This window comes from Anser cygnoides, chromosome 26 (assembly GCF_040182565.1).
Source record: "Anser cygnoides isolate HZ-2024a breed goose chromosome 26, Taihu_goose_T2T_genome, whole genome shotgun sequence".
NCBI classification, from domain to species: domain Eukaryota; kingdom Metazoa; phylum Chordata; class Aves; order Anseriformes; family Anatidae; genus Anser; species Anser cygnoides.
Window position 1 is genome coordinate 3,003,222 of NC_089898.1, and position 10,085 is coordinate 3,013,306.

The 10,085-nt window shown below is 40.9% G+C and overlaps 1 long non-coding RNA gene across 1 annotated transcript; it reads left to right on the plus strand.

The window, feature by feature from the left end:
- Window positions 1-443: 443 nt before the first annotated feature.
- On the plus strand, window positions 444-9,837 carry LOC106046240 (uncharacterized). The gene is made up of 6 exons (XR_007157446.2): window positions 444-909; window positions 1,071-4,716; window positions 4,804-4,887; window positions 4,993-5,142; window positions 6,917-7,054; window positions 7,158-9,837. It is a non-coding gene; the product is annotated as an uncharacterized lncRNA (long non-coding RNA).
- The last annotated feature ends 248 nt before the right edge of the window (window positions 9,838-10,085 follow it).

The following is a 10,085-nucleotide window of genomic DNA, read 5'->3' on the forward strand; positions in this document are numbered from 1 at the left end:
TTCGAGGGTGGGGAGGGGTGGAGGGGAATGAAAAGTTATTAAAAGCAGAAGAGATCTCAAGGAACCCAACTTCGTTTCATTCTTATGAAGAAGCTGGGAATACAATAGGGAAAAAGCATTGGGAGTAATTATCCAAAATGGGTGGCATAAATCCGAGCAGAAAGTAATACATCAGTTTTAAAGCTACTCATTTCAAACTGTGAGTTAGATTTATTTGACCTGCATTTGGGAGCAAATATTAATGAAAGGGCGAAGGCAGCTTATGGCTCTTTCAGTTCTTTCATTTCCCACTAGATGTCTCCGGTGTAAAAACTAATTATGAATGTTCTTGATTTAATTTGGAAAAAAAATTGGATGAAGCTTTTTTTTTTTATTATTTCTTTTAAAGTCTTGTGCTATTGTGCAGTATGCAGCTTAACCCTTGATCTTTCTTCAGTAACTACTTCAGCTTCAAGTATGACAAGAGGCCACTTAGAAATGATGCAGTTAATGGAATGCCTTTTTTTTTTTTTCTTTTTAATAAAGAGTTGTCCAAGTATTATAAGAATCAAATCTTTATTCCCAGTGATTCTTTTGCTGGTACCTGTAACATGTAACTTACCTCCCGGCTCTGATGACACACGTTCAGTAGTCTGTGAAACTTCCCATTTTTTTTTTATTTATCACTAAGTTGGCATGCTGTGTTGGAACTGGGATCTCTTTTGGAATTACCCTTTTCAAGAGCAGCATTATAGGAATGAATGTTCTGGTTGAATCTGCAGAAGTGGTTTCTTTCATGTCACTCACTCTTTGTTAAAATTAATGGGGCTTTAAATAGATACAAGGATACACCGACGTGGATCTCCCCACTGAAGACTTCAACCAAGAAAAAAAGCAGAATGGCTGTTGGCCTTATTCTGTTGTCTGCAGGTGAGAAGCCAGTAGAAATACACACAGTGGGGAAGCATTTGGGGTAACAGTGGTTTTGTATGGTAGAATCATTCATCTATTCATACTTCATTTGAAAAAAATGGAACAAATTTGGTTGATCATTCTCTCTTTTTTTTTTTCCTTCTTTCTTAATTTTAAAGTTTGGATTTTGGTGCTGTTATTTTTAGCCCGCCGCTGTCTGATGGCTATGTAGGTACAGAGGATTGGACTGATTATGTTTGGAACAAGCAAAAACCCATCTCCACATTTGCCCTTTCTGAGGTAAGGAACCAAATCAAAGCGTCAAGCCTGGACTGCAGCAAGTTTGTGCAGACCTTGTCCACCTGCAGTTATACATTACTGTGCCACTGCACAAGCTTTTTCCTAGTCCAAGTTCACACATTGTCAGTCTGCGTTCGAGTGTGAAATTTGTCCTTTGATTTTGGCCTACAATGAGATTTACATTTTTAGGGATGGTCTTTAAGCTTGCTTTATTTTGGAAATACTCTGCTGAAATGTTTCCATTGGCTTTGAAGGTGCTCACATAGCTGGTAATTCGTTGTCCTCATGTCCATTATCATGTTCAGCAGAAGATTTAGGCTTGTACAAGCTACCTCTGGAAAACCTCGTGTTTGTTTCTTTCCTGCACCTTTTCAGCCTTTTTCCTAGAAGCCCGTATGATAGCTGCAGGTTTGAGGAAGACCACTGCAGCGAACAGTTTGTTAATGTCAGAATGAGGACTGGAGCTCAGCTATCACCAAGGCCCTTGCCAGGCCCTAGCAGGTTGGTGACAGCTCCTCTAATGGAATGCAGGGATGTACAAATTCAACAGCTGTTTTATTGTCCTCTCCAGCCCTCTCTTATACTCGGCTACACTCTCCCAAGATAGACATGCCATTAAACACAGTGTAATCACTGGCACAGCAGGTGTATTGAGATACAGACATCTAGGAATGTTTTAAATAAAAGGCATGAGTAATAATAATAATAATATAAGAACGCAAACAACAACAACAAAAAGCACCACTGCCAGTCACCGTAAGAAAAGGTATCCATTGGGAAATTAATAATTGCCCTCTGTGGACTATGTAGCATATGCTGGCTGCATCCTTCTGCCATTTTCATTTTAAAATGTTGAAGTTAAATTATAGCATTATAGGGAAACATGCCTTAAAACCTGTGCTTAAAGGTACATATGTAACAACAATCTAAACTGAAATGTCTTCATAGCACTATGTAAATATGTGGATAAATATATGGATAGCAGAAATGGATAGCAGGAAAAAAGTAAAAGCGACAAAGAGCCACAAATACACTTTTCCAATTAATAAGAGTCAATGACATTTTTCTGATCACTTTATTTTACTCGGCTATTACTGGGTGCTGGATGCAATTTGTAGTGAATGAATGGCCAATTCTGTTTTAAACATCTCAAAGTTGATTTCCCAAAATGGTCAGGAAAGAGACTTGCTGTCCCATCTAAGTGCTGTAGGGAGGTGATACAGAATAAATTGCACACAGTCAGCCTAAAACACCACCAGCAAGGACCTGTCCTCTTGCTTGCTCAAACTTACATATTTTTTTCTTTCACTTTTTATTGTTATTCTGCTTTACTGTATTGTGTTTCAGATCGAACCCTGCTCTTCAGTCGAGCCTTTCAGTGTCACGGTAAGGTAGTCACAGGTCTCAACACTTGCATAATATGCTGCTGGGAGACCAGAGGACTGTGTGTGCGTCTCTTCTCTCTATAGCACCTTGCAGAGTCCCCAAGCTTGACAGGAGTCTGTGGGCACTATTATAATTAGATAATAGAATAATTTCATATGCAATTGAAAGTGCTGCAGGGAAAGAAGAGGGGTATTTAGGAAAGTAGATTGTAATTACTTGAGCTGGAATTTGGCCAGGATACAGAGGTTAGTCTTACAAAGAGTACCGAGGGACCTTCAATGAACACAACTAGTTAGGATCTCAGTTAGACTTCTCATTTAGAAGATGCAGCCCTCCCAGCCTGGTGCCCCACAGTGTACTCATTCAGGACTGAATCAGAGCTGCCACAAAAAGCCACAAGCAATTTTTCGTGATAAAGGTAAAAAGGAAATAGAGGTGACTGGGAATCATTTCTTTCTGCCCCAGATTGTCCTTGGCATTTTTTCCAACATTCTGCACATGAAACAAAACATTTGATTCAACATAACATAGTGTGGGAGAGAAGCACATCTGTGCTGAAGGCAGCTGAAATTTTAAGTCCAATGGTTGAAGTGATTATATGGTCCAGTGCGGAACCTCAAAAAATAGGGAATTTGGCAGCCTTTTCAGTGGAAGATGAGCACAAGCCCTGTGTGGCCTAATAGAAAATCCCAGCATAAAATTTGAGCCTGAATCAGCCCAAGCAGTCCAGTAACGATTCTGTTTTCGGTCAGGGAGAAGATGCTGGTATCATAGAGGGTACTCTGACTTGCCCTCTCTGAAAAGGACCCTTCTTATTTTCATCTTTACTGCTAGTCAAAAAGATATATATTCTCCAAATAATAGCAGTTTCCTTGTGCTGGAGTTATAGTGGCTTTGTGATACAATAAACAGCACCCTGTCATAAGTCTTGTATAAAAAATGGCCTGACATTTCTTTAAAAGTAAAGAGAAACACTACTGCAGAGATGACCTCTGTGCAAGGTCACAGATGTTTTGCATGGTGGGGGAAACTATGGTTACATACTTATACGCTAGGATATATTGCTTACTTTTCACAAAGCATTTTCCTGAGAAATTACAGTACATTAAAAACCGTCGGGTGAGCTCCACTCAGCCTTTTAGTGCTCATTTTTTAAATGATACAAAACAGAATAAATATAGCTGGGTGGGTTGCTGATGGTTTGTTCCCCTTTCATTTCACTCACTTTGCACTTTTAAAAAAAAAAGTCTTTAAATGCCTAACGCCCCAAATTGGACGGTGTTTTGAAGAATAACAATGGAGCAGGTCTTGCGAAGGTTTTTAATGCAGCAGAAGTTTGGAGAACTGCCTAAATGTTTGGATATTTATCAGGACATCTGCAGAAATTGCATTGGAGATCTCGCCACAGTAGTTTACTTATTAGATTTCTTGTACTTAGCAGCATGTGGGGAGTCTACTGGTGGAACTTACCGCCACAATCCACTGCTGAAGTGCTCCTTGGTGTGCACAAAACCCAGGTTAAAGGTTTGAGGTTTATATCCTGCAGTGGTGTAAACTGAGCTACCTGATTCAAGTGAGCTATTTCATCTGATGCTGATGGATCCAGTGGTGCATTTGACCCCTGTATATATTGGATGCATCATCAACGAGGAACTCGCTACGGTCAGAACAAAACACATTTCCCTGAGGACTTTTTGCTTTGTGGTCCACTCCCTTGAGATGCTGTGCAGCTGGGTCCCTACTCCTGTGTCAGCTGAGGGTGACAAAACTCCCTGAGCTCAGGGGGCATAGTGAAAACCTTGCTGATTTACCAATGGAAAATGTTCCTGGACACGTTAGTCACGTGGAAATAAGCAAGCCAGGAATCCAACACATCCTAGCAAAGTAAGGATTCTGACTGATGAGTTTAAATTGAAATAGCTGTGACAATTCCCTTTTCAAACTGTCTAGTTTTAGGTATTAGGATTATCCAAAATCATTGAGGGTTATATTAATACAGGGAGATGAAGACTACATCAGTTCAACACCTGTTCCATGAGAGCTCATTTGGAGAGCTCTACAATAAGACCAAGAACTAGGTCTGTGGTCAGGAACCCTTTCCAGAAGTTAGAGCCCAGGCTGCCAAACACCATTGGAAAGGTAAACTAGTATGTTATTTATCCAGCTCAAGTTTCTCCATGGGACACGTTCAGCTATAATACAGCAGCACCGTTTTTCTGTTTCTAGTTCTACAGCTGGCTTCTTTTGGGGTAGATTCAGAGCTTGTTCGTGAGACTACATTTGAAGACAAAGTGCTGTTTTGTACTTACAGTAAGTAGCATTTCTTCCCCAAACAGCTTAGCACCTCAGCACATGAGATTAAGGACACAAAGCACAACGACTGTTGTATTTCTTTTTTTCCTAAAAATCATGCAGCAAAGCCAAGAGAAGAACCCCGTTCCATAGACTTCTGCTCTGGTGTCTTACCCGTTGGACCAGCTTTTCCAGATGCTTTCAGCTAGTTAAAGAACAGGTGGAAAAGGAAGGTGAATAAACACCAGCTTCTGCTGGATAGCGTGTACTTTGGTGAGTATTCCCTCTGAATCTGGTGGTGTGTTTGCAGAGTAAGGGACTAAGATAAGCAAAGATGTTCATGTGGAAGCCATTACGGGGCTTGATTCTAATCCAGCAATGAGCAAGGAGTAATCGTTACTCTGAGTCCGTTCCACTGGACAGCCAGAACTGTTTCTGATCTGCTTTGTAGTCAAATAACATAGAAGTTTTAGTTACTACATGGTAAACTTAAGTAAAAGCAAGAAACCCAGAACTAATTTGTTGCAGTTTAATGGTGTAATGCCCTTCCTGGCAGGATAGAAAATGATCATCTCCATTGCCTGGGGACATGGTATAATGGGAAAACCTTTTTCCTACTCCTTGTATATTGTCCATTGGACATTAATTTACTTAACTGATGCTCTGTTTAAAAGAGAAGCTGTGTTAAATGTCAATAAACTAAGAGGTCTGTGGGTGTTCGGTATTGGGCTAATAGGTAGTGTGATCTGGTCATTTCAAATTAAGGTCTTTCTTTACGTCATATCACACTGTGTGTTCCCAGCATGGCATTTGAGGGTAGCGAACCCTTAGGAAGGGTTTTTCTGGTGTCTCATGCTGACAATCAATGCCAGAAGTGCTTTAAAAGCCATAGAACAAGCCCTAGTTAATACTGCCAGGTAAGTTTTAGGAGTTCTTTGTGTTTGATTTCTGAGCATGGAGGTGTAGGGTAGATATTCCCTACTAAGTTACTGCACTAATAGGGTGATGTTCCAGATGTGGAACTGTGTTAGCACTTGTGTTTTTGAGAGTGAGTTAAAATTTCCTTTTAGGGTTGTGATGTGTATGGATACCATCTTGGTTTGGCATTAACTTGAATAATCTGCTTCACCACGTGCACTTGAAAGCATACCTGGTGCAGCTGGGTTTGTCTGTGATTGACACAAGTGGTCAAAGCAGGCCTGTGTCTCTGCAGGGTCCCTTCTTTGGCTGCCTAAATACGAGCATGGCCAGCTTTCTGTCAGCACCTGACTCATGGCATCTTCTTTATTTCTTCCTCGTTCCTTTACTATTCTAATGTGGACACTAACATTGACATTATCATCTTGACCTCATGTTAGCAGCCAAGTTTAGAGGATCTTTACAGAAGATATGCTCATAATAGCTCATTTTTAGTAGCACTTTGCACTTGTAAAGTTCAAAGGGTTTAATAAATTAAAGGCAAGGTGCCTGTTGGAATTTCTTCAGTGGGGAAACTGAGGCAGACTTTTTCTGGATTGAATGTCAAGTGATGCACATGTATTAGCTGTTGTAATTGGCTTGCTGCTGGGCTTGTCCGGTCTCTCGATCTGAGCCAATATGCATAAATCTCAAAGGGTGGGATTAGGAATAACAGCTCCTACAGGCAGAGTTCCCTGTTCCCTCTCTTACTGTTCACTCTTGTGACCCTGTGACTTGAAAAGGGCTGCCAGCCATAAAATGATCCTATTTTAGAGAATTAGTCAACATAGTCCCGTAGCTTGGCATTGCATAAATTACACTAAACACTTTCACCTCTGGGTAAACCGTAACAGGAGAGGAAGAGCCAGGAGGTAACTTGAATCATAACTGTTAATGACAAAAGAAAACTTTTAGCTGGCTTTCCAATGTATGTTAATTTAGTACCATTTTAAACTTTTCACTTAGGAGTGTTCACCCCTTGACCACTGCTTGATCCGTGAAATTGCAAAGCAAACCCTTTGTTTGCCATTTGGTGTAAGAGTTTAATCTGTTTCCCCCTTCTCTCTCATCCCTCCCCCTTCTTCCCCAGTCTCTTTCAGACTTGTTAGGGGAACTCTCTATTTGAATGAAGCTCTTCTGCCACTGGATTTTTCAGTCAACAATAAAAACACTCTTTAGCTTTACAGCAAACAGGCAGCTAGGAGCATAGTGGAACTCGAGTTCAAAGGTAATCCAAAAGGAAAGGTACTGAATTTTCCTGAGGAGGGGACTCTGGACCCTCACTGCTTGTATTTTGACTTTTTTATTTTTTATTTATTTTAATCCACTAGATGGCAACAGACAGCTACTTACAGAGCCCTCTGTCATCACAACGGGCAGGCCCTAGTTCAGGCTCCTTCCAATTAGCTTGGCTACTTTATTTAAAGGTATAGTATACAGTGACCTTTGCTGCCTTGAACTCTGTGGAGAAATGTCTGAGCCATGTCCAATGTACTTCCTTTGTTTAAATAGACACTGTCAAGGCAGTGTATGCTCTGTCATTCAAACCCCCCGGGGAAGCTCCCCAGTAGGACAAATTTTCTTATAGGTTTTTTATCCCCTTTACACATGTAGAAATGTTTGCAAAGGACTGTCATTGGATGTTTTGAGGAAAAAAGACGCATTTCCAGCTCATAAGCAATTTAAGGTATGACCTTGGGGGATGGCTGTCTGTCCAGCTGCCTCGTTGCCCAGCCTCAATTTCCCACCTGTAAATGGGGGTTGCTCGTGACTCATTTTTGTGACAACTCTGTAGAAGATCTAGAGCATAATGTTGCTGCATGAGTAACATTACTGAGCAGATGTTGTGGTTTTAGTCTGTTAGCTTGTTTTTTTAGAAGGTAATATGTGAAGGGAAAAACATGTGAAGGTAAGATGGGAAGGAAAGCACAGCTCGCTGAGGGATGCTGTGGAGTGGCAAAATATTATAGTGTATATTTAGGATTCAAAAGCCTGAACAATGTGAGAAATACCTTTCCTGCAACTTCCCTGAAAGGCATATCTCTACCAAGGCATGTTCATCTTCCAAACTGCTCTGTCATGAGCGCCAACAGGGTATTCCCATTTTGACTTCAGGTGGACTTGAGCACTGTCCGCTAGAGAGCAAAAGCTGTCTGCGTGACACGTATTCTGTGTCGGCCTGAGGCCATTATCTCTCATCCACTGCTCTACACAAGTGCAGGCTAGAAATGGAAATTTCTGCCTCTTTCCTCAGTTGTTTCCAACGGAGATCATCTCGTGATTTTTCTCTGTTTAGACTGAGCTGTGTGCTATCGCTTTAAAAACAATAGACATTGGGGGGCGGGGGGGATGTATAGCCTTGAATAATTAGACTAGAAAGTGCCAAGGGACATGACAAATGAATCTTCACTGAAAGATTGGCTGAATATTTAAACTGAATGCACACAGCTGGTGATCTTGTTCTTCACCATGAGGCCAAAACCTGCTCACCTCATTCAGCAAAGTCCTACTGCCTGGCAGGTGAGCGAGCCGAGGAGGGTTTGGCCCACACAGTGCTCCTAACCATCTATCTGCTTTTGTATGAATCATCTTGATACCAAAATGTCAGTTACTTGGTTAGATCTGCCCAGTCTGGGGGACTATAGTGGTCAGGGAGTGCTATGAGGGACTCTGCAGCCTTTTAGCAGCAAGAGTTAGATTCTGGCCAGGGATCACAGGCCAAGATTTTCAGCAGTGACTCTTGATTGTAGGTACTGAATCTGAGACCCCTAAAAAGGCTTAATATTCCCAACAAGGAATGAAGGCAGCCTTAAGATCAGGCAGCTCTGTTTGTGTCAGGCAACTGATGTATAAAGCACCAAGAATGTTAAGCTGTGTTTTGAAGCTCAGTGATAGCGTACAGAGGTTGCTGTGCCCGTGTAGGAGGTGCTTTGGTACGGCTCCTTCCAGACCTGTGTGGATGGCACATCTTCAGTATTCATCTTTACAGAGGTCTTGCCGAAGATCTGGGAATGGATGGACGTGGTTTTGTTGGCTTTTCTGCCTTGGATGTAATCGTTTCATAAAGAGTTGTTCGCAGGCTGCATAAGGGAAGCTACCTCCTCTACGCCTAAAGAAAAACACTGCGCCTTCAGGGCCCTTAACAGATGGGGTCCCCCATTACGACTGCACTGTCCTTGTAGTGATTGTACACATGCTGAAATTCGTGGAGGTTCCTGGTAACTATACACGCTGAAACTCTATAGATATATTGACCTTAGGAGTGAGCATGATCTTAGCATAAAGATACCTGTTCTTTTGTTGAGGTTCTTGTGTCATGTATTAGGTAGGAAATCAAGGGTATAATAGTATCTTGTTTTCTAAGAGTGTTAACCCTCCAGTTATAGGATATAGTGATAATTGTTGAATAAGAAGAAGCAAAGCTGCTGTGTAATTGCACAATTTCTCATCGTGATGCTATTCACTATTAACCGCTATGCCCCAACGTTTTCTGTGAAATCAATAAAATAAGATTTTATCTTGTTTGAAGCCAGTTAGATTTCTTTACTGTGTAAGCATTGACAGTGTGCTCCTAGGCAAATAGCAGAGCTAGGCAAATAATTTGCCAGGATGAATTATTTCACTCTGCTAGTCTCCAAATTCTGGAATGTGTTTACACGTCAGAGTTTGTGGGTTGCTTTTTGTTTGCTTGTTTGTTTGAAGAAGAAATTTTGGTTCTCAGGTTCTTTTTGCTGCATCCAGCGTGTCTGTTGTCTGCGCTCTCAAAAAGTAGGTATTATGCTCCAAGAGAGGAGCAACTCCTTGGCTGATAAATGCAGGGAGAGTACCAGTGCAGTGCAGATGATGCAATATTGACTTCGTAATTGGAGTGTTCGGTTTCACTACTATGATGAAGCTGCCCCCAATTCAAAGAACTGCCTTGAGAGCTATGCACTAATTAAATTCCATTTAAGCCTGTACATGATATGATGAAGTTTATTTTTTTCTATAAAGCATATTTTATATTTGACCATCCAGCACAAGAATTGCTGCAAGAAGAATGTGGCTATCATAAAAATGCATTAAAAATGTGTTAAACTTGAGTTATGTTTTGATTCTTTTACTCCAAATGCATATAATTAGTAGGGAAAAAAATGGTATGTTCCTCAGTAGGGCCTAATCTTTCTTTCCCATTCATGTGAGAATAAATTCTTTGTGTCTTTGCAGTTTTTGTTTTTTGAGTCCAACATAACTTGATTTTACTTTTCTGTTGTGTTCTT